This window comes from Pongo pygmaeus, chromosome 16, assembly GCF_028885625.2.
Source record: "Pongo pygmaeus isolate AG05252 chromosome 16, NHGRI_mPonPyg2-v2.0_pri, whole genome shotgun sequence".
NCBI lineage: Eukaryota > Metazoa > Chordata > Mammalia > Primates > Hominidae > Pongo > Pongo pygmaeus.
Genome location: NC_072389.2, coordinates 99647542 through 99666778, shown reverse-complemented (window position 1 = coordinate 99666778; position 19237 = coordinate 99647542). Strand labels below are relative to the sequence as shown.

The following is a 19237-nucleotide window of genomic DNA, read 5'->3' as shown; positions in this document are numbered from 1 at the left end:
CTCCGTCTTCCATGGGGTACAGCATAATGTTTACGTGCATGACATCTGCCCTGTGACCTGCTAGTTCACAAGACGCTTCAGCCTCTACTGCTGGCTGATCTTTGGACAGTTAACCTTACTATATCTAGGTTTTCTGGTCTATAAAATAGACACTAAAGTAATACTACTATGTTTCCTCTGAGGCCTACCAATAATCCCTATTCTGTAATTATCAGGGTACCTGCTATGCCATAAATGCTCAATAAATGTTATTATTTTTACCTCCTCATGAATCCATTCCCAAGCTGTAAAACAGGGATAATATTCATACTTATATCACAGGGTGCTGTATGATTACGTGAGTCCTCTAAAAATGTTTTAGATACCTATACATGTATAGGTATCATAGGTATCTAAAACATTTTTAGTACTCAGGGAGTACATTCCATAAGAATTCACTATTGTTCTTCTCCCATTTCACCTGGTTCTTGGCCAGGCAATTTATTAGTTTTTAACACACCCTGTTTCTCTCGAATAATTTAAAAAGGAAAATACTTATCATAGTGAAAGGGCTGCTCAGGTTTCTTTTCCCAGATCTCTCCAAGGCAGTGAATATCAAACCTAAGAGCTAGCAGCTAATGACAGGAATTAGCAGCTCTTGCTCTGGACATAGTTGAGAGAACATTCCTCACACCTAGGTCTCACTTCTATCCTCAGATGCTTACATGGGGCACCGCTCACTTCAGAAAAGTAGGTTATACTAGAATTAAAGTGACTTTTACTGGCTTAAAGACACAGTTCCCCAAATATAATTAGAAAGATTAATTTAGAAATTAAGAACATAAAAAGAGTTTTGTAGTGCCTCAAGAACTACAATTGACTTTTTAAAAATCTTTGCAACTTAACTGGGTTTGCCTTACTGAATCTTAAATTCTGTGAACAGTTGGTTTTAGATTTGCAAAGCTAAGGCAGCCAAATTGGTTATTGTTTCTACTGGAAGGCAAATATGCAGGATTGACTAGATGTGACAGATGAATTCTATTAATTTTACAAGTCTAAGTGAAACTGGCTAGTTCCAATGGAAAATCTCAATAATTTGAATAATAAATGCTATTTTCATCAACTATGGATGAAAAGGAATTTAGAATATAAATTATTTTAAAGGATCATCATCTCAAGAGCCATGGGCTGGTGCATTTGTGCATTAAAATACCTATTCTAGACAAATCCTCCAAAGAGCAACTATTATATTTCAATCATCTTGATTCTCTATAGTTTTATGAATGTCCCTGTCTTGATTGAAAGAATTGGGAAGAGTGGTGGCCAGTCTGACAGATGTTCCATAGGGTTAAGGCTGGGGCCAACTCTTACCTATAACCGTGGTCAATTCTTCAAAGGTCCTTACAAAGCAGAAGGTAGAAAACAAAGGTCAGCAAGTCAGAAGGGAAATTTGAACAGATCACCCCATCAAAGAGACAGGCCTGATAAAGTATCAATATTTAAACCTAAAATGCGGATCTGAGGTCATAGATCTGGGGAGCTAAAGAAGCAGGGAGCAACCTTTCAGGCAGGGAGGGCTGGCTTAGATAAATTGTAAAATGTGCAATTGCGTGTGGAGGCTCCTGGTGTTGTAGGTAAAGCTCACATGTCTAATGAACCAAAAATGAAACTGAGACCACCTTGTAAATGTAATCCTCTGAGTGGTAGACATTGTGTATTCATGTTCTAACCAGGATCTGTCATGATTCCATCTCTAAATTCTGTTCATTTCTACTGCAGAAATCAGGAATTGGTCATAGACACACACACGGAAAGAAAAACACATAAAATTATACCTATTGTTAATAACCTCTCCTACCATCTTTACTTCAGAAACCGCACTTTTCACAGTAGTCACTTATGTAGATGCCACAGCCCTAAACCGTATCTGAATTGTATTTATTAAATAAAGAAAAGTTATATATGGTAGGTATGAGTTATTAATGTCAATGAATGAGCCATTATTTTTATTGTGTAAATTACTTTGGTGAGTAGAAAGCATATACTAGAATATTTGCATAAAACACACAGCATATGCAAAATTTAATATATATAAAATATATACAAGTAAAATTCTTTTAAGAATTATCTTGGATATATTGTTATGGTTACCTAATATAAGACTATTTTTGCTTCCCGTTATAGTCAATCCGTAAACCTATGTGTGGGAGACTGAGAGAGTAACTTCTGGCAGAAGAAAGATTTTTGTGGTCTTTGTTGGCTTGGCCTGGAGAAAGGTTTTCTAACTTGACATGGGAAAGTTTTCATGAACGTGACAACAGAAATATGAGTCCATGACTGAGTGAGATTCCCATCTATAAGAACAAGACATAATGAGGAAGTAACAAGTCACACAGGAAGCTGAGTTAATTGATTATATTCATACAGAACACGGTAAGAACTAAATTTATTTTGAAAAAATCAAATTTTAATGATAGTCAAGATACTAAATTTTCAGGTATTAACTTTCTGTTGTGAGTTTTAAAATTTCTCTTTGTTATGTACAAATATCTTTTTATCTTAAAGCTATTTTTTTCTCCATTTCTGAATAGAACACTGGATTCTTCATAGGCTCATGAGATCACTACTCTTCTGAAAATATGCAGGAAAGGAAAAGAGGGAGCCATATGAACACCTTCTTCTCATTTTTCAGTCCCATTTGCAGACTAATAAACTTTATGCTAATGAACATTTGAACTAATGAACGTTTCCCTTGTCAGTACTAAATCTTATCAGTGCCACCATCTCTAAATGATTACTGATCTCATTTTCGATCCAGAACTCTTTCCACCAAATACGTTAAAGTTAGTGCTTTTCCTGCTTCTCTCCATTCTCTCACCAGGCTCTGGCTTCAACAGTCACATTTGAAAACATCTGAAACTCTTTAACTTAGTTCTTTCTTTATTCTGCCCCACAGATTTTGTTTTCCACATTTTCAACATTTACCTTATACTCTGGACATGTAGTCTCCTCTTCACTCTGAAAACATACAAGCTTACTTCTGATTTGACACATGTTCTCAGCATTATTCCATTTTGCTCTTCTATTTTCCGCCTATACATATAATTTTTTTTTTGAGACAGAGTTTCACTCTTGTTACCCAGGCTGGAGTGCAAGGGTGCAATTTCAGCTCACTGCAACCCCTGCCTCCCAGGTTCAAGTGATTCTCCTGCCTCAGCCTCCCAAGTAGCTGGGATTACAGGCGCCTGCCACCATGCCCAGCTATTTTTTTTTTTTTTTTTTTTTTTTTTTTTGCTAGAGGAGAGGTTTCACCATGTTGGCCAGGCAGGTCTCGAACTCCTGACCTGACCTCAGGCGATCCACCCGTCTTGGCCTCCCAAAGTACTGGGACTACAGGCGTAAGCCACTGTACCCTGCCTATATATATATAAATTATATAATAATTTGAGACAAATATCAAGCCCTCCTCCTTCCATAATATCTTTCCTCTCTACTAGAATAAACCATAATTTCCTCCTCCTCTGAATTTCTGCACTTTCATACAGACATCATCAACAGAGAGTGAGCCTTCTTAGGTGGAGGTGTTTGAGCATAATATCTGAACAATTGTTGACAGAACACTACCAGAGCACTAAGATTCAGGCTGAAAAATAATAAATAAAGGGACAAATAAGTGAATAATTTCTAAAAATAAGCAGAGCAGGGACAATTGTGGCCACACCAGGTAGGGGAGACAGAATTCACAGATTTAATTCACACATGTTACAAAAGAAAACAACAACCCTCAGAGAGAAAAGGACTCAGAATCCAGAACTGACACAACATATTATCTAGAATGTCTCGACTTCAAATAAAAATTATAAGGTGTGCAAAGAGACAAAAAAAGTGTGATCATATTTAGAAGAACAAAACCTGTCACTAAAAGTTGTCTCTCAGTGTCACCAGTATTAGATTTGTCAGACAGTGACTTTAAAACAGACAGGTTCAATATGTTCCATGAATTAAAGGAAACCAAACTTAAAGAATTAAAGGAAAGTATGTTAATGATTATTTAATGGCTCCGCTGTCTCAATAAAGAAACAGAAGTTATAAAAACGAACCAAGTGGAAATACAGGTTGTATATAGCAACATAAGGATACAATGTAAGGTTATCTAAAGCAATAATTATGGTACTGCCTTGCTGGGTTTATAATATGAATATATACATGTAATACTGCATGTGAAAACAATAGCACAAATAAAAGTGAAGGAAAAAGATGGAGTGAATACGAGTTTCCATATTTTACCAGAATTTAGATAAAAATTATAACCATAATAAAAAAAATAACTAAGTAGAGAGGCTGTATAAGAAATTTGATATGACAGAAGAATCACCAAACTATAAAAAAGATCAATAGAAAATACCAAGTTTAAAGAACACAGAGAAAAAAAAAATGAAGAAAAATAAAGGGAGTCCTAAATACCTGTGGAACAGCTTTGAGCATAAAAATTTAGGTGTAATGTTATTTCTAACAGCAAAGGATAAAAAAAGGAGAAGAAAAGTATTTCAAGAAGTGATGGCTGAAAACTGTCCAAATTTGATGAAAATCATTAATCTGCAAGGAGCACCGATAATCCTCCCAAAAAAAACACAAAAAGATTCACACCTAGATACAACACAGTTAAATTCTTAAAAGCCAAAGACAGGGAAAAATCTCAAAAGCAGTGAGAGAAAACACAGGGAAATAAGAATAGATATAATAGCTAACTTTGTCAATCAGGGATTCTAAACCAAAAAAAAAAAAGTTTTTTGTTTTATTTTTTTTCTTAATGAAGGTGAAATACAAACCTCTCCAGACAAAAGCTAAGATAATTCATCATTTGGACACCTGCCTTATCAAATTTGCTTATAAATTACTAAAGGAATTTTGTAAATATGTAGGTAAATATATAAGACTTAATGTAATGTATTTTCTCTTTCTTCTTAACTTCTTTAAAATACATAAGGTTGTATAAAGTATGTTTATAATACTGTATTGTTAAATATGTAATATATCTATATCTATCTGTCTGTCTATAATACATGTGATGATAACACAAGAGCAAGTATAGGAAAAAGTAGATATAGTAGAGCAAAGTTTTAATAGTTGATCAGAAATTTGTTGGTATTATTTTGAAAGATACTGTGATAAGTTCAGATGCACACTATAATCTTTATAGTATCTACTAAGAAAATCAAGACAAGTATGAAAATGGCACACTGAAAATATTCATTTAACATAAAGGCTGGCAGTAAATCAGAAACAGAGGAACAAGAAAGACATGGGATAAATAGAAAACAAGTAGCAAAATAGCTGATATAAATCCAACCATGTCAATAATTACATTAAATGTGAAAGTACCAAACTCTGCACTTAAATAACATAGAATGTCAAAATGAAGTTTTAAAAATTCATCAATGCACTGTCTAAAAAAGAAATATGCTTGATTTTAAAATATAGGTTGGAAGGAAAATAATTTAAAAATATATATCATGTAAACAGTAACCATAGAAGTGCTAGAGTGGCTACATTATTATCAAATTAAAAAAAAACAATGGGAAATATTACTAGAGGCAAAGAGGATTACTTTATAATGATAAAAGGCTCATTATATTAAAATGATTTAAAAATTGTAAATATATGCATACCTACCTCAGAGCTCCAAAATACATGAAGAAAAAAAAACTACAGACTTGAGAAAGGAATTAGAATTAGACAATTTAGCAATAACAGTTGAATATTTAAATAAGCTAATCTCAGAGATTAGTAGAAGAGCTAGATAGAAAATCAGCAAGTGTATAGAAAACTCAATTCTAGCAATCAATTTTATCTAACCAACATATACAAAATATTATACCAAATGACTGTAGAACACTTATTGAAGTGCACATGAAATATTCCTCAGGATAGGAAAAAAGGTCAGAATATATCTCAATAAATTTAAAAAGACTGTTATCACACAGAGTGTCTTATCTGATCACAATTAAATATCCATTATAGAACCAGAATAACAACAAAGGAAAATGCCAAATACTTGGAAAGCAAGCAAACTTCTAAATAATCCATAGGTTAAAAGAGAAATCACAAAAGAAATTTAAAGATATATGAAATGGCACAAAGTAAAAGTCCAGTATATTAAAATTTATGGAATTCAGGTAACCAGTGCTTGAAGGGAAATGTTTACCTTTAAGCACCTATATCTGAAAAAAAAGAAAGTTTTAAATCAATAAACTAAACTTCCACCTTAAGAAACTAGAAAACAGTAAACTAACTTAAAAACAAATAAAATAATTAATAAATATTATATTAGAAATCAATGAAATAGAAAACAAAAATAATAGAGAAAATCAACAAAATAAAAAGTTCTTTGAAAAGATCAACAAAATTCACAAGACTTTAGCTAGACCAATTAAGAAAGAAAAAAAGGATGCAAATTAACCACAATCAGAAATGAAAAAGAAGACATCACTATCAACTTTACAGTAATTAAAATTCTTATAAGAGAATTTTATGAACAACTTTATGACACCAAATTAGATAACTCAGATGAAATAAACAAGTTCCTACAAAGATACAAATTCCCAAAACTGATGCAAAAATAAATGTTTAAAGTTTGAATAGCTTATACAAAAGCTTATACACAAATGTTTACAGCAACATGATTTCCAACATTCAAAGACTAGAAACAATCCAAATATCCATCAACTGGTGAATAGATAAACAGATATGATGTATACATCCAACGAATACCATTCTTCAATAAAATAGAATAATATATTAATGCATACTACAATATGTACAAACCTCAATTATTATGCCTATTGGAGTTTAGGCTTAAAAACCTATATTGTATGTTCTATTTGTATGAAATATTCAGTAAATGCAAATTTATGGAGATACAAAGCATATTAGTGGTTGCCTGTGGCTGCTTATAGGAGCAGGGATTGACCATAAACAGGCTGTAGAGAATATTTGGGGGATAAAGGAAAGTTCTAAAAAACTGGATTGTGATGATGATTGTTTAACTCCATATAAATTTACTAAAACTCATTGAATTATACACTTAAATTGAGGGGATTTTATGGTACATAAGTTATACTTTCATGAGGCAGTAAAAATAAGCAACATAGATGATGTTGCATTCTTTCCCGTTGCAACTAGTCAGGAGCTTATGATGTCAGGTTGTTTCATTATTTTGGTTGGTCACTTGGTTCAGGTGGTGTCTGCTAGATATCTCCATTGTAAACACGCCTTCTATGGTCTGAATGTTTCTGACTCCCCCCAAATTCACCTGTTGAAATTCTAACCCCCAGTGTGGGACCTTGAGGGGTAATTAGATCATGAAGACAGAGCCCTCATGAATGCAATGAGTGCCCTTATAAAAGAAGACAGAAGGAGCTTGTTTGCACCTTCCACCATGTGAAAACACAGTGGGAACACGTGCATAAACCAGAAAGCAGCCCTTACTAGACACTTAATCTGCTGGCGCCTTGATCTTGAACTTTCCCCACCTCTAGAAATGTGAGAAATAAGTGGCTATTATTTATCAGCTATGCAATCTACAGTATTTTGTTATAGCAGGCCAAATAAACTAAGACAATATCTTTTCCATGGATAATTAATAAGTAATCTAAGGGGCAATATTTTGATACCATATGAATGCTCCATTTCTAACAAATGCTTGCTATCTTATTTTATCATTTCTTCTTCAGCTTCATTAGCTATCATCCTTCATGAAAATGAGCTCACTCTCTACTCCGTTTTCTTTGCATATCACTATGGACACCTTTATTCTTTTTCATTCAATATGTTATAATCAATCTGTCTCTATTCTGTTTTATAGATGTATTGCCCTAACGTTGACCAGCTGGAGTCCCTTCAAGTTAGTTCATTCTCCTTTTGACATGTCTGCATCAGCCTCTGAGAACTTCATTGCTTTCCAGCACAGCAAGATGTTACACATTCATTCTGTCCTTTTCCTGAGCCAGCCATTTCTCCATGTATTCCTGGTAGCTTTTGGTGGTTAATGGTGTTTAAAATCAGAAATGATATCTTCTTTATCCTCCCTCCTCTCCACCCAGTTGGAACTCTAAAGAGTTGCTGAGTCCATAATAAATATTTCCAATAAATGCTGGTGAGATTTAATCTCATCATAATGATCTGGGAACGCTTGAGAGTCCTGTGATGGATGTGTTGGTGAGCAAGAGGAGACAAGGGGGTGGACTTGAGCTCTAGCTGGCATTGCTTCAACGGGTAGCCTCTGCAGGTCAATACATAGTCAGATTTATTCTCTCCAACTGTAAAAATAATTACCTGCTTCTTAAGAGTTCTGGGAAAATTAATTTGCTAATGCCTTTGAAGAGATCTGAAGATCAAAAGTTCTATGTATATGCTAATATTATTATCTTAAATGGTTCTCTTGCTCCTGACTGAAACTGAGATGGCTAAATCACAGTGTCATTGTAAAACCACATACAATTCCCTATCACTTTAATGGCCAAGCAGTGCAAATCTGAATGATGGCATTGCAGCAGCAACAAGCAAACTGCAGAACAGTAGGAGTGGTTCTTGAATCTCAATATCTAGGTGTGCATTTAGTTGAACCAATACTCATTAACGCTCCACTATACCCATCTACTAAGTGTAAACTATTGGGCACAGTCCCACTTTCTAATTTTATTTATCTTCATTCCTTTCTGAACTTATTACTTCTGAACTAGCAAAAATCTCCTGCAGAGGCCAGATAAAAGTGTGCAAAACAGATAGCTATGTTACATTGAAGAGAAGCTGTCATGAGCAATGAGGAGACCTGGTCTTAACCTCTGCTAATAAGAAGATCTGACACTAGGTGAGGCAAGTCATTTCTCTGTGACCCTGGTCATTGGCCACATTTGGAAGCCATGATGCTGTGATTCTGGCTGTTGAGGCTATTGACTTCGCATGAAGAACTGCAGAGACCCACAGCAAGGGCCAGGATATAATGAACAAATGAGAGAAAGGCAGGCTGGACTGCGTGAACTATACAGGGCGATACTGCAGCCTCCATTGGTTGGTCTTTAGTTGTTCACTGCCTACATAGTCACGGGCATAGAAAGATAATTGTGACTTGGGGCTATCGGATGTTTTAGTAGTTTGTCTATAAAGGTGGTTGTGATAATTCTACCTTTCCCTGTGCGCACACCTCTTTTGCAGTGTGATCTTACCACTTCTCCCATAAAAAAAATAGGAAGGAATGTTTTCCCCTTGCAGGAATCTGAACTGACTTTGGGATTTACTTTAATCCAGAAAATGAAAATTAATGAATGTTGTGTGAATCCCAAACCTTGAATTTAAGAGGTATGCAGCTTCTGTTCTAACCTGTTGGACACTGAGACAGCATGCCCTAAAGAAATCCAGAAGAAAAAGGCACGTGGGGAGACAGACCCAGCCATGGCAGCCTGTCCTGCCATCCTACAGAGCTGAGCCCCCCATAGGAGGAGGGAGCTCTAACAAGACCAGTGGAGAATCCACCAGACCAACTCATAAACGCATGAGAAGTGATCATTCATTGTTAAGTACCATAATGATGGAAATAGAAAGCTAAGCCAATAACAGAAATATATATTGAACACTTACTATGGGTCAGTACTTATTCAAACCCTTTCAACGTAATAACTCATAGAATCCTTTTAAGAAGCCTAGGGGTTAAGTACTATTTTTACTTCAATTTAACAGATGGTGAAACTGAGTCAGGCAGGGATTAACCAACTGGCCAATGCTTTCACATACATTAAGTGGTGCAGCCAGGATTCAGTCACAAGTAGTTTTGACTTTGGAGGCTGTGTCGTAATCCCTATACAATGTACACAGAGTGGGCATTTCCCCAGTGGCCTGGGAGCATCCTTATGACGTCGATTTTTTCCAGTTAAATAAGCAGCATAATCTTTCACTCACTAAAGTCTGTCCAGCAGCCCAATATCAAAAGAAACCACTCATCCTCCTTTCAATAGGTCATTGGACTGTGGGCGTGTTTTTAGACCTTTGAAAGACCATTATCAATCCTGAGTGTTTACTCTTGATAACACTCTTCAGCTATGAGAGGGTGCAGAGTCATAGGGTCCAGACATGTAGCTCTGGGATAGAAATGAGGGCAGAACTTGTATCACCAAATGTGTTTGTCTGGGATTTCAGGACAGGTCACCTTAAAGCAGCAAGCTGGTTAGGCAGAGAACAGCCACACAGTTTATCAATATACAGACCAACAAGGGAGTCAAGGCTGTAACATGATCCTATCTGACAATAGTACAAATGAAGTGCCAAAAGCAATTGCCTTTTATACACAGGCAGAAAAACACTCATCCGCCTTTGCCTTCAGAAACGGGTCCAGGTATTCAAGAAGGAGAAATGCTAAAAGAAACGTGGCACTAATGTGTCAAAACGTGGCACTAATGTGAATAATGACTTTCTTGCTTAAGGTGATGACAAAACAGCTCCTGATGAAGAATGAAATAAACATCGCATGGGAATAATTGTAATGAGGAATATCTCACTCTTCATTGAAATATCCATGAACATCATCTTATATACTGTGAAAAATATAATTACAGAACTGATCCGGACTGGAAATGTGAAGAATCTATAGCTAAAGACTGGCTTATTTGGATAAGGTTCCACTATTTGCTAATCGAAGAAAATTACCATGGAGTATTTTTGTGTCTTCTGCAATATATCTTATTTTAAAATATTGGAATATTCATTGAAGACTATTTAAACTTCTTAAGGAATTGCCCTGGTTGTGTTTTTTAAACCTCTTACTACTGAGGATATTACATTAAAGACTGAAAACACTTCCTCAGATAGAAATCAAAGATATGAGAAAAAAAATAGATGCATCAGCAAGGGTATTTCCAGCCTGCTACATAGGTTGTGACTCCATTCAGTAATAACAAAGCAACTTTCTTGATTCTCTATGTGAATATGACTGTGCGAAGAGGTACATCTAGCTCAGCAAGGATTCTACATGTCAGTGACATATATTCCTTTAGAATCCCATATTCCATAAGAATTTTTGAAAATATGGATGTCAAGGTGAGCACTGTGAGAAGTGAATAAAAGTAATAGCAGCAAGGAGCTAGTAAGCATGCAAAGCTATTCAGTGCTTATTAATATATGGTAAGCAATATGAATATCTTACAGGTCACAGAAAAACCTAATGAGGTAGGTATATTTTACATTTTTGAAAAAAAAAAAAAGGCTCAGAGAATAAGGAATTTCTAGACGTTCAGAGCCAGGTACCACTTTGTCTCCAAAGCTCTTGCCTTCCTAGGATACATGTAGGAAACCCGGCTCTTTGGCCCCACTCCAAACCAACACACCAGGTGTAGCTCCAAATATCTCAATCACTACCAGGATCTCCTTTTTCCATGCCTCCCCTCCAAGTCATCAAAACCGTCCAGCCCTGTTTTGTTTTTGAGCCACTGTTTAAAAGAGTAGGAAAATCAGTAACAAACTTATTCCACTGTCTTGAGAGATGTAGAATTATTCTTGTTTCTATATATTGAGGAACTGGCATATTTCTTATGTCTTCTAGTTTTTCACTTTTAATCATTCACTTAACTTTTTTTTTTTGAGATGAACTCTTGCTCTTGTCCCCCAGGCTGGAGTCCGATGGCACAGTCTTGGCTCACCGCAACCTCCGCCTCCCGGGTTTAAGTGATTCTCCTGCCTCAACCCCCTGAGTAGCTGGGATTACAGGCGCCTGCCACCACGCCTGGCTAATTTTTGTATTTTTAGTAGAGACGGGGTTTCACCATGTTGGCCGTCTTTTAGTAGAGACGGGGTTTCACCATGTTGACCTCAGGTGATCTGCCAATAGAACAACTATTATGTGCAAGGTGCTATGCTATGCATTAGAGAATCAACAACAGACAAAATGTAAATGATGCTTGCCTTAAACAAAGAATTACAGAGATAAATACAGAACTATAAATGTGCATTAAATCCTGCAGTAGAGAAATTTATGATGCTATAGAGCTACACTGTTCAATACAGTAACCACTAGCCAACTGTGGCTATTGAATTTAAATTTACTAAAATTAAATAACATAAAAAATTATTCTGTCACACTAAGCTACATTTTAAGTGCTCAACAGCCTCTTGCAGCTATTAGCTACCAGATTGGAAAGCACAGATATAGAACATTTCCGTTATTGCAGAAAGTTCTACGGAACTACTCTTATGTCTTTTCTTCATAACATTTAGAACTACTCTTTAGTTTACTTATATTTATTTATGTTTGCTTTATGTCTATCTATTTCACTAGAATGTAAACTTTTCCATGCCAGAAATTTTAATTCCTTCTTGTTACTAGAGGTTTACTCTAAACTGTGCCTGGTTTGTCTAGAGCTCGACATCCATCTATCCCTTGCTAGATTCTCCCTTTACCCACAGGCCTTGTATGTGGTTTGACAGCGCAATGCTACCCATTGGCCAAGGTCTTCACCAACAGTGTCCCAAACTGTATCTGGGCTCAGTGCATGCTCTACTGAATAGCTTAGCTCCCTAGAAGAGTCATCCCTTGGAGTTGGTATTTTCCCCGTCTCTCATTCTACTGATACCATCCCCTTTCCCTTTTGTTTCCTACTAGTCAATTGTGCTTCATGACTTGCTCCTGAGCATATCTGAGCTATGAAAGTCCTGCATGTCCATTCCTGCACTTACCAATGGCACAGTGGGTTGCATGAGTGAACCTCGCATACATCTTACTATAAAAGCACATGAGCTGAACTTTCCATCTTAAACTCTCTTCATCCCTTCAAGGACAAGTGAGATGATTCTGCTCTGAAAAGCCCAAAGAAGAGAGCAGAGAATAGAAATCAATATGATACTTAGAAAGATTCTCTAAGAACTTGCACCCTATGCCTGATGACCACTAAACAATGCCCTTTGTAGCTAGCATGGATTGTGCTGTACTGACTTGCTCAGTGTTTTTAGTAATTTGGACACTTGGTATAAGACTTTAGGAAAACAATTTAGAATACATAAAAACAGCAATAAAGCTGTCATAGCAATCTGACAGAGATAGATTAGATAGAGAGATAGACAGATAGATAGATAGAGGTATACATATATGTAGATAGGGATGGATGAATACATAGATATGACAGATGGATAGATAAAGGTGTAGGTATAGATATATGGATATAGATATATGTAGATAGGGATGGATGAACAGGATGAATAGATAGATAGATTGATTGATTGATATAGGTATAGATATATGGATATAGATGTATATAGTTAGCGGTGGATAGATAGATAATAGATAGAGGTATAGGCATAGATATACAGATATAGATATATGTAGGTAGGGATGGATAGATAGATAGAGATAGATAGATAGATATAGGTATAGGTATAGATATATGGATATAGATATATATAGGTAGGGATGGATAGATAGATAGATAGAAGATAGATATAGGTATAGGTATAGATATATGAATATAGATATATGAAGGTAGGGATGGATGAACAGATAGATGATAGATAGATAGATGATAGACAGATAGATGGATATAGGTATAGGTATAGATATATGGATATAGATATATATAGGTAGAGATAGATAGATAGATGATAGATATAGGTATAGGCATAGATATATGGATATAGATACATGTAGGTAGGGATAGATGGGTAGATAGATAGATAGATATAGATAGACAGATATAGGTATAGGTATAGATATATGGATATAGATATATATAAGTAGGGATGGATAGATAGAAGATAGATAGATACAGGTATAGGTATAGATAAATGGATATAGATATATGAGGTAGGGATGGATGAATAGATAATGATAGAAAGACAGACAGATAGATAGATAGATAGATAGATATTATAGGTATAGGTATAGATATATGGATATAGATATATATAGGTAGGGATAGATAGATAGAAGATAGACAGATATAGGTATACGTATAGATATATGGATATATAGGCAGGGATAGATAGATAGATAGATAGATAGATAGATAGATAGATAGATGTTATAGGTATAGGTATAGATATATGGATGTAGATATATATAGGTAGGGATAGATAGATAGAAGATAGACAGATATAGGTATACGTATAGATATATGGATATATAGGCAGGGATAGATAGATAGATAGATAGATAGATAGATAGATAGATATTATAGGTATAGGTATAGATATATGGATATAGATATATATAGGTAGGGATAGATAGATAGAAGATAGACAGATATAGGTATACGTATAGATATATGGATATATATAGGCAGGGATAGATAGATAGATAGATAGATAGATAGATAGATAGATAGATATTATAGGTATAGGTATAGATATATGGATATAGATATATATAGGTAGGGATAGATAGATAGAAGATAGACAGATATAGGTATATGTATAGATATATGGATATATATAGGCAGGGATAGATAGATAGATAGATAGATAGATAGATAGATAGATAGATAGATAGATGGATAGATAGATAGATAGATATTATAGGTATAGGTATAGATATATGGATATAGATATATATAGGTAGGGATAGATAGATAGAAGATAGACAGATATAGGTATATGTATAGATATATGGATATATATAGGCAGGGATAGATAGATAGATAGATAGATAGATAGATAGATAGATAGATAGATAGATATTATAGGTATAGGTATAGATATATGGATATAGATATATATAGGTAGGGATAGATAGAAGATAGACAGATATAGGTATACGTATAGATATATGGATATATAGGCAGGGATAGATAGATAGATAGATAGATAGATAGATAGATAGATAGATAGATAGATACATGACAGATTTATTAACGCTCCTGTTCTCTTTCACCCTGCATTAAGAAGAATACCCCTTTGCTTCTCAGCCTCCTCGCATCCCTCCTGTGACCCCCTCCCATGAGCCTTTGGTAGATAATCTCCTGCGCTCATATTAGATGCAAACAAGGTAATTGCTAAACTTAGAAAGATCAGAAAGTTATTGGTAAGAAGGCAGGAGGTGATAATGCAAGCTTCAGTGGACTGAATTGTATGGGCAATGAGAAGAAGGGCTTTAACGGGGAAGGAGACTTTGAGGTTACGGTGGGGGTGGGGGTGTGCATGAGGAGGGAGAAATAGAGGTTTGCACAAAGAAGATGTTATGTTTTTTGCTGCTTATCGGAAATATTTTTAAAAATAAAGCAGTAAACATTTAAATTTCTTTCCATTGTTTTTCTATGCTGAGCTGATTATTTTTAAAAACTGGGCAATGTCCTGGGAAGGGGACATTAAAAGAGATTTACATGGATGTATTCTGATGTTCAACAGATAATTTGCCGGGAGAAATTCAAAGAAAGAGAAATTTATGTGCACAAAAATATGTACCCAAGCCTTACTGACAATATCAGAATTTGGAGATATTAATGTTGCCATCAAATAGGAAATGAATCAAGTAAATGATGGTTCTCAACTGGCTAGAGACATCCACCACCACAACCCTTCTTAACCTTTACTGAATTTCTTCTCCTTTGCATCATTTTTCTAAGCATTTTGCATGTAATAACATTTTTCATTTTCACAGTAACCTTATGAGGTAGGTGCTCAGTATTGCCATTTAACAGATGGGACTATTGAGGCACAAACAAGTTAAGTCCATTAATCAAGGCCACCAAGCCAAGGAGTCTTTTTTTTCCCCTTTGAGACAGAGTTTTGCTCTTGTTGCCCAAGCTGGAGTGCAATGGCACGATCTCGGCTCATTGCAACCTCCACCTCCCAGGTTCAAGTAATTCTCCTGCCTCGGCCTCCCAAGTAGCTGGGATTACAGGTGCCCACCAACATGCCCAGCTAATTTTTGTATTTTTAGTAGAGACAGGGTTTCGCCATGTTAGCCAGGCTGGTCTCGAACTCCTGACCTCAGGTGATCTACCCGCCTTGCCCTCCCAACATGCTGAGATTACAGGTGTGAGCCACTGCGCCCAGCTGGCCAGGGTGTCTTATTTTGGTATCAGTGCTTTCTCAATCAATACACCATACTGCTGTTAATAGCGTGCATGATGGACATGAGGCAATACATAATAAAAGAATCATTTATGACAAGTTGTATGAAAATGCAGAATTAACATTTTGTGAGTTGTTAAAACCGCAGGCACTCACATGTGTATATGGATATGAGCTGGACCTGGAAAGGAATTGGGTTCTGGCGATGAGCTTACGGCCGATCTACCTGAATCTTTTGAACTTTCATAATATTATTATATGATTTTTACAAACAAAAGCACGAAGCCAGGGTAATCACACAAATGCTAATTCAAAAGCCTATTTCAATTATTTACATTTCCTCCATAAGATTGATTTTATATATTTACTTGAACAAGTTTTTCCTTGCTACTTTTCCTCTTTTAACAATGTGTCACATACATCTTCTTCAATAGGATTTTTAAAGAAGGTAATTAAATCCACGTATAAACATATGGTTATGTCTAGTTACACAATTAATGTTAATATATGGCATGTAATCATCATCTAATTGGAATTATATAGCATGTGGTGACATAATTATAACACGTAATGATGGCAAGATCCTTATTTAAGCCGAGTGTAATGACTACAGTTTGAATTAGATTATTCTTAAATTATAATTTTCTAGTTGCTTTAAGAGTCCCTCAGGGACAGGAACAGGCTGAGCCATGCCTATTGTTAGGAAGAAAAAAGAAAACAATTTAAGTACCTAAGAAAATAAGGTGATCGGAAATGTGATGTTTTCTGTCTTAATCAGGCAGAAAAGAAAGGGCTTTAACTAAAGCATATTTTTATATTATTTGTTAAATAAAACTTGCTTTAAGCTATGACCAAAAAAAAGGTCACTTTAGGCTGACCTTTGGGATTCACCTCATCGGTCCACAGAGTATATCCATTAATCACAGAAAGGGGTACAGAGGGAAAGCACTGCCATCCTGGTGATGTTCACCCCCATCCACAAGTCACTTTACTCTGATCCCCCATGAGTTTTTTTTTTCTGCACCAGACATCCTGTTACAAATGTCTTGTCCTTTGCAGAAAGTTCTGCTTCTGAAAAGGGCAAAAGATGACATCCTCAAACTCGCAGCAATAATTGGAAGGAGAGACACGAACTCCCCGTTGCTCTGGAGAAAGTGATGAAAGTTCCCGGGGCTCTGGCTAATGACAGGAAACACTTAAGTGGACAGAGTATCAGGTATCAAGAAATGAGTCTGGGAGTAATAAAACAAATTAGGGAAGGGAAAATGTAAGCTAAACGTGGAAGTGTCTCTTTGAGCTGAGCTGCACGAAGTGCAACAGCCTGCCACGGAGAAGAATGCTCTGAGCCACCCACGTTTAATCAGTGCAAATCCCACAGATTTAGACATTGGAGATGAGAAGCAGCAGGACTTGCTGAATAGTAGCTCTCAAACACGGAGGTTGTGAAATGTTTTTGTTTTGCTTTGATGCCTTAAAAGCTGTAAGCATGCCTCAGCATTGGGGCTCGGAGGCTTTGGAGTGGGCATTCTTTGTTTTTAAGTTGTTTCTGCTGAGTTTTTCTTCCTGGCTTTAAATGAACTGTGGGAAACTCCATTGGGAAACCCGTGGTTCTTGCAGAGTCCCGTTTAGGAACCGTAGCTGAAGCCTTTGCTTTTTGTACCGGGTACTATTCCTTGGAGGGTGGTAAGGTGGGCTCAGTGTTTCCAGGAGTGTTGGACTTGTGGCTCTGTCCCTAACCTTCTCTGTTAGAGTGGATGAACCAATTTATCCCCCTAAATTGTATCCTCATATGTTAGATGAAGGTGTGAATAAGAAAAGCTCTAAGCAACCTTGGACAAAAAATAGATCCTTTTTGTTAGAAGCCTCCATGATTTGAATTCTAAGCCATCAGAAAAGGTGGCCTTAATTGGGAGGGACTGATGGTAGCTTCGGCCTCCATCAGCCTTGGGATTCCAATCTCTGACTCTGTTTAACTCCTAACAACAACATTCACTTAACCTGCAGGTTTGGGCCAAATCGGAACACACCAAACCTGCAGAATAAAGTGGAATGTGGCTCACGGCCATGTTGAAGTAGGAATTATCATGATTTTGTAACCAGGTGAATCGGTCTCAGTTTGGAGGTTCGTGTGGGCTTAAACCCACCAGGACAAACCCACCTCAGAAAGTGCAATTATTTATTCTTTTTCCTTTGACCATTGTCTCAAAGAGTGGCCCTTGTCCACTGGAGGTCCTCCCTCAGGTCCTTATAGATTAGAAGAACCATCATTAGCTGAGGTCAGACTCTTATGCAAGCAACCAGGGATGGTAGAAGGGGTGTGTCCTCCAGGTTCCTTGGGGTGCAAAGGCTGAAAGAATGGGGGCTCTGGGCCTTCTTGGTGGGCTGTTGTTCCCTGTTCTCTCTGCCACAAAGAGAGTCCTGGAAGCAGGAGTGAATTGGACTTGAGAAGGTTTAGAGGAAGGTGGCGAATGGCATATGGGTCTACCTCTTATTTATCCAGGCGTCCTGGTCCTGCCAGACATAGCATAGTGGTGTCCCAATTACTATCCTAGATCAGCCCCTACTTGTAGGACAGAAGGAACCCTGGATGCCCTTGGATTCCTCCCAGATTGTTCAGGGAGTTCCAATAGGTCTCTCCCAAGTTCTATGGATGCTAACCTTTCTTGTAATCATTTTCCCTTCTTCTGATTTTATCAACAGCCTCTTGGGGGGCCCCAGGATACAGTTCAAATGCCAGCTTGTCTGCTCAGGAATTAAGGGGTTCCTGCTGCTGCTCCACTCTTCAGGTATTTGAGGAATTTTGACCCTTCATGGTTCTCCACCCCAATGTCTTCTGATTATTTGTTGTAGTGCAACAAACAGATGCATAGAGACACAGGGGTGTGCATACTTAGTTCTTTATGCACAGGGTAATGCCATTCCTCTTTTGTACAGTTGTCATATTGTTTTATTAGAAGCCTTCCTATCCATCTGGCCATCTACTTAAACTTGGGGGCCCAGTCTGGAAATCAATCTAAGACACACATTTTCCTTTAAGTCTAAAGTATCTTTATCCTTGCATGCAAACACTTGGTCTTTGGAACAAGCTCTATTCATGAACTCAGGCATGGAGGCCCCTGCTAGACTTCCCCGTGGCTCCCCAACCCATGATGAAGAAAACCTGAAAGTTCCAATGAGAACAGGACTTAGGGAAAACTCTGGGTCTCCAAAT

The 19237-nt window shown here is 36.6% G+C and overlaps 2 long non-coding RNA genes across 2 annotated transcripts in view; one reads left to right on the top strand and one right to left on the bottom strand.

Moving 5' to 3' along the window:
- LOC129014206 (uncharacterized) overlaps window positions 1-19237 on the bottom strand; it is a 157988-nt gene that overhangs the window by 92383 nt on the left and 46368 nt on the right. The window lies entirely within an intron of this gene.
- LOC134738246 (uncharacterized) overlaps window positions 1-19237 on the top strand; it is a 205247-nt gene that overhangs the window by 144361 nt on the left and 41649 nt on the right. The window contains exons 6-8 of the long non-coding RNA XR_010123849.1: window positions 2164-2412; window positions 17086-17242; window positions 18727-18812. This is a non-coding gene — a long non-coding RNA (uncharacterized LOC134738246). The remainder of the gene's footprint in view (window positions 1-2163; window positions 2413-17085; window positions 17243-18726; window positions 18813-19237) is intronic.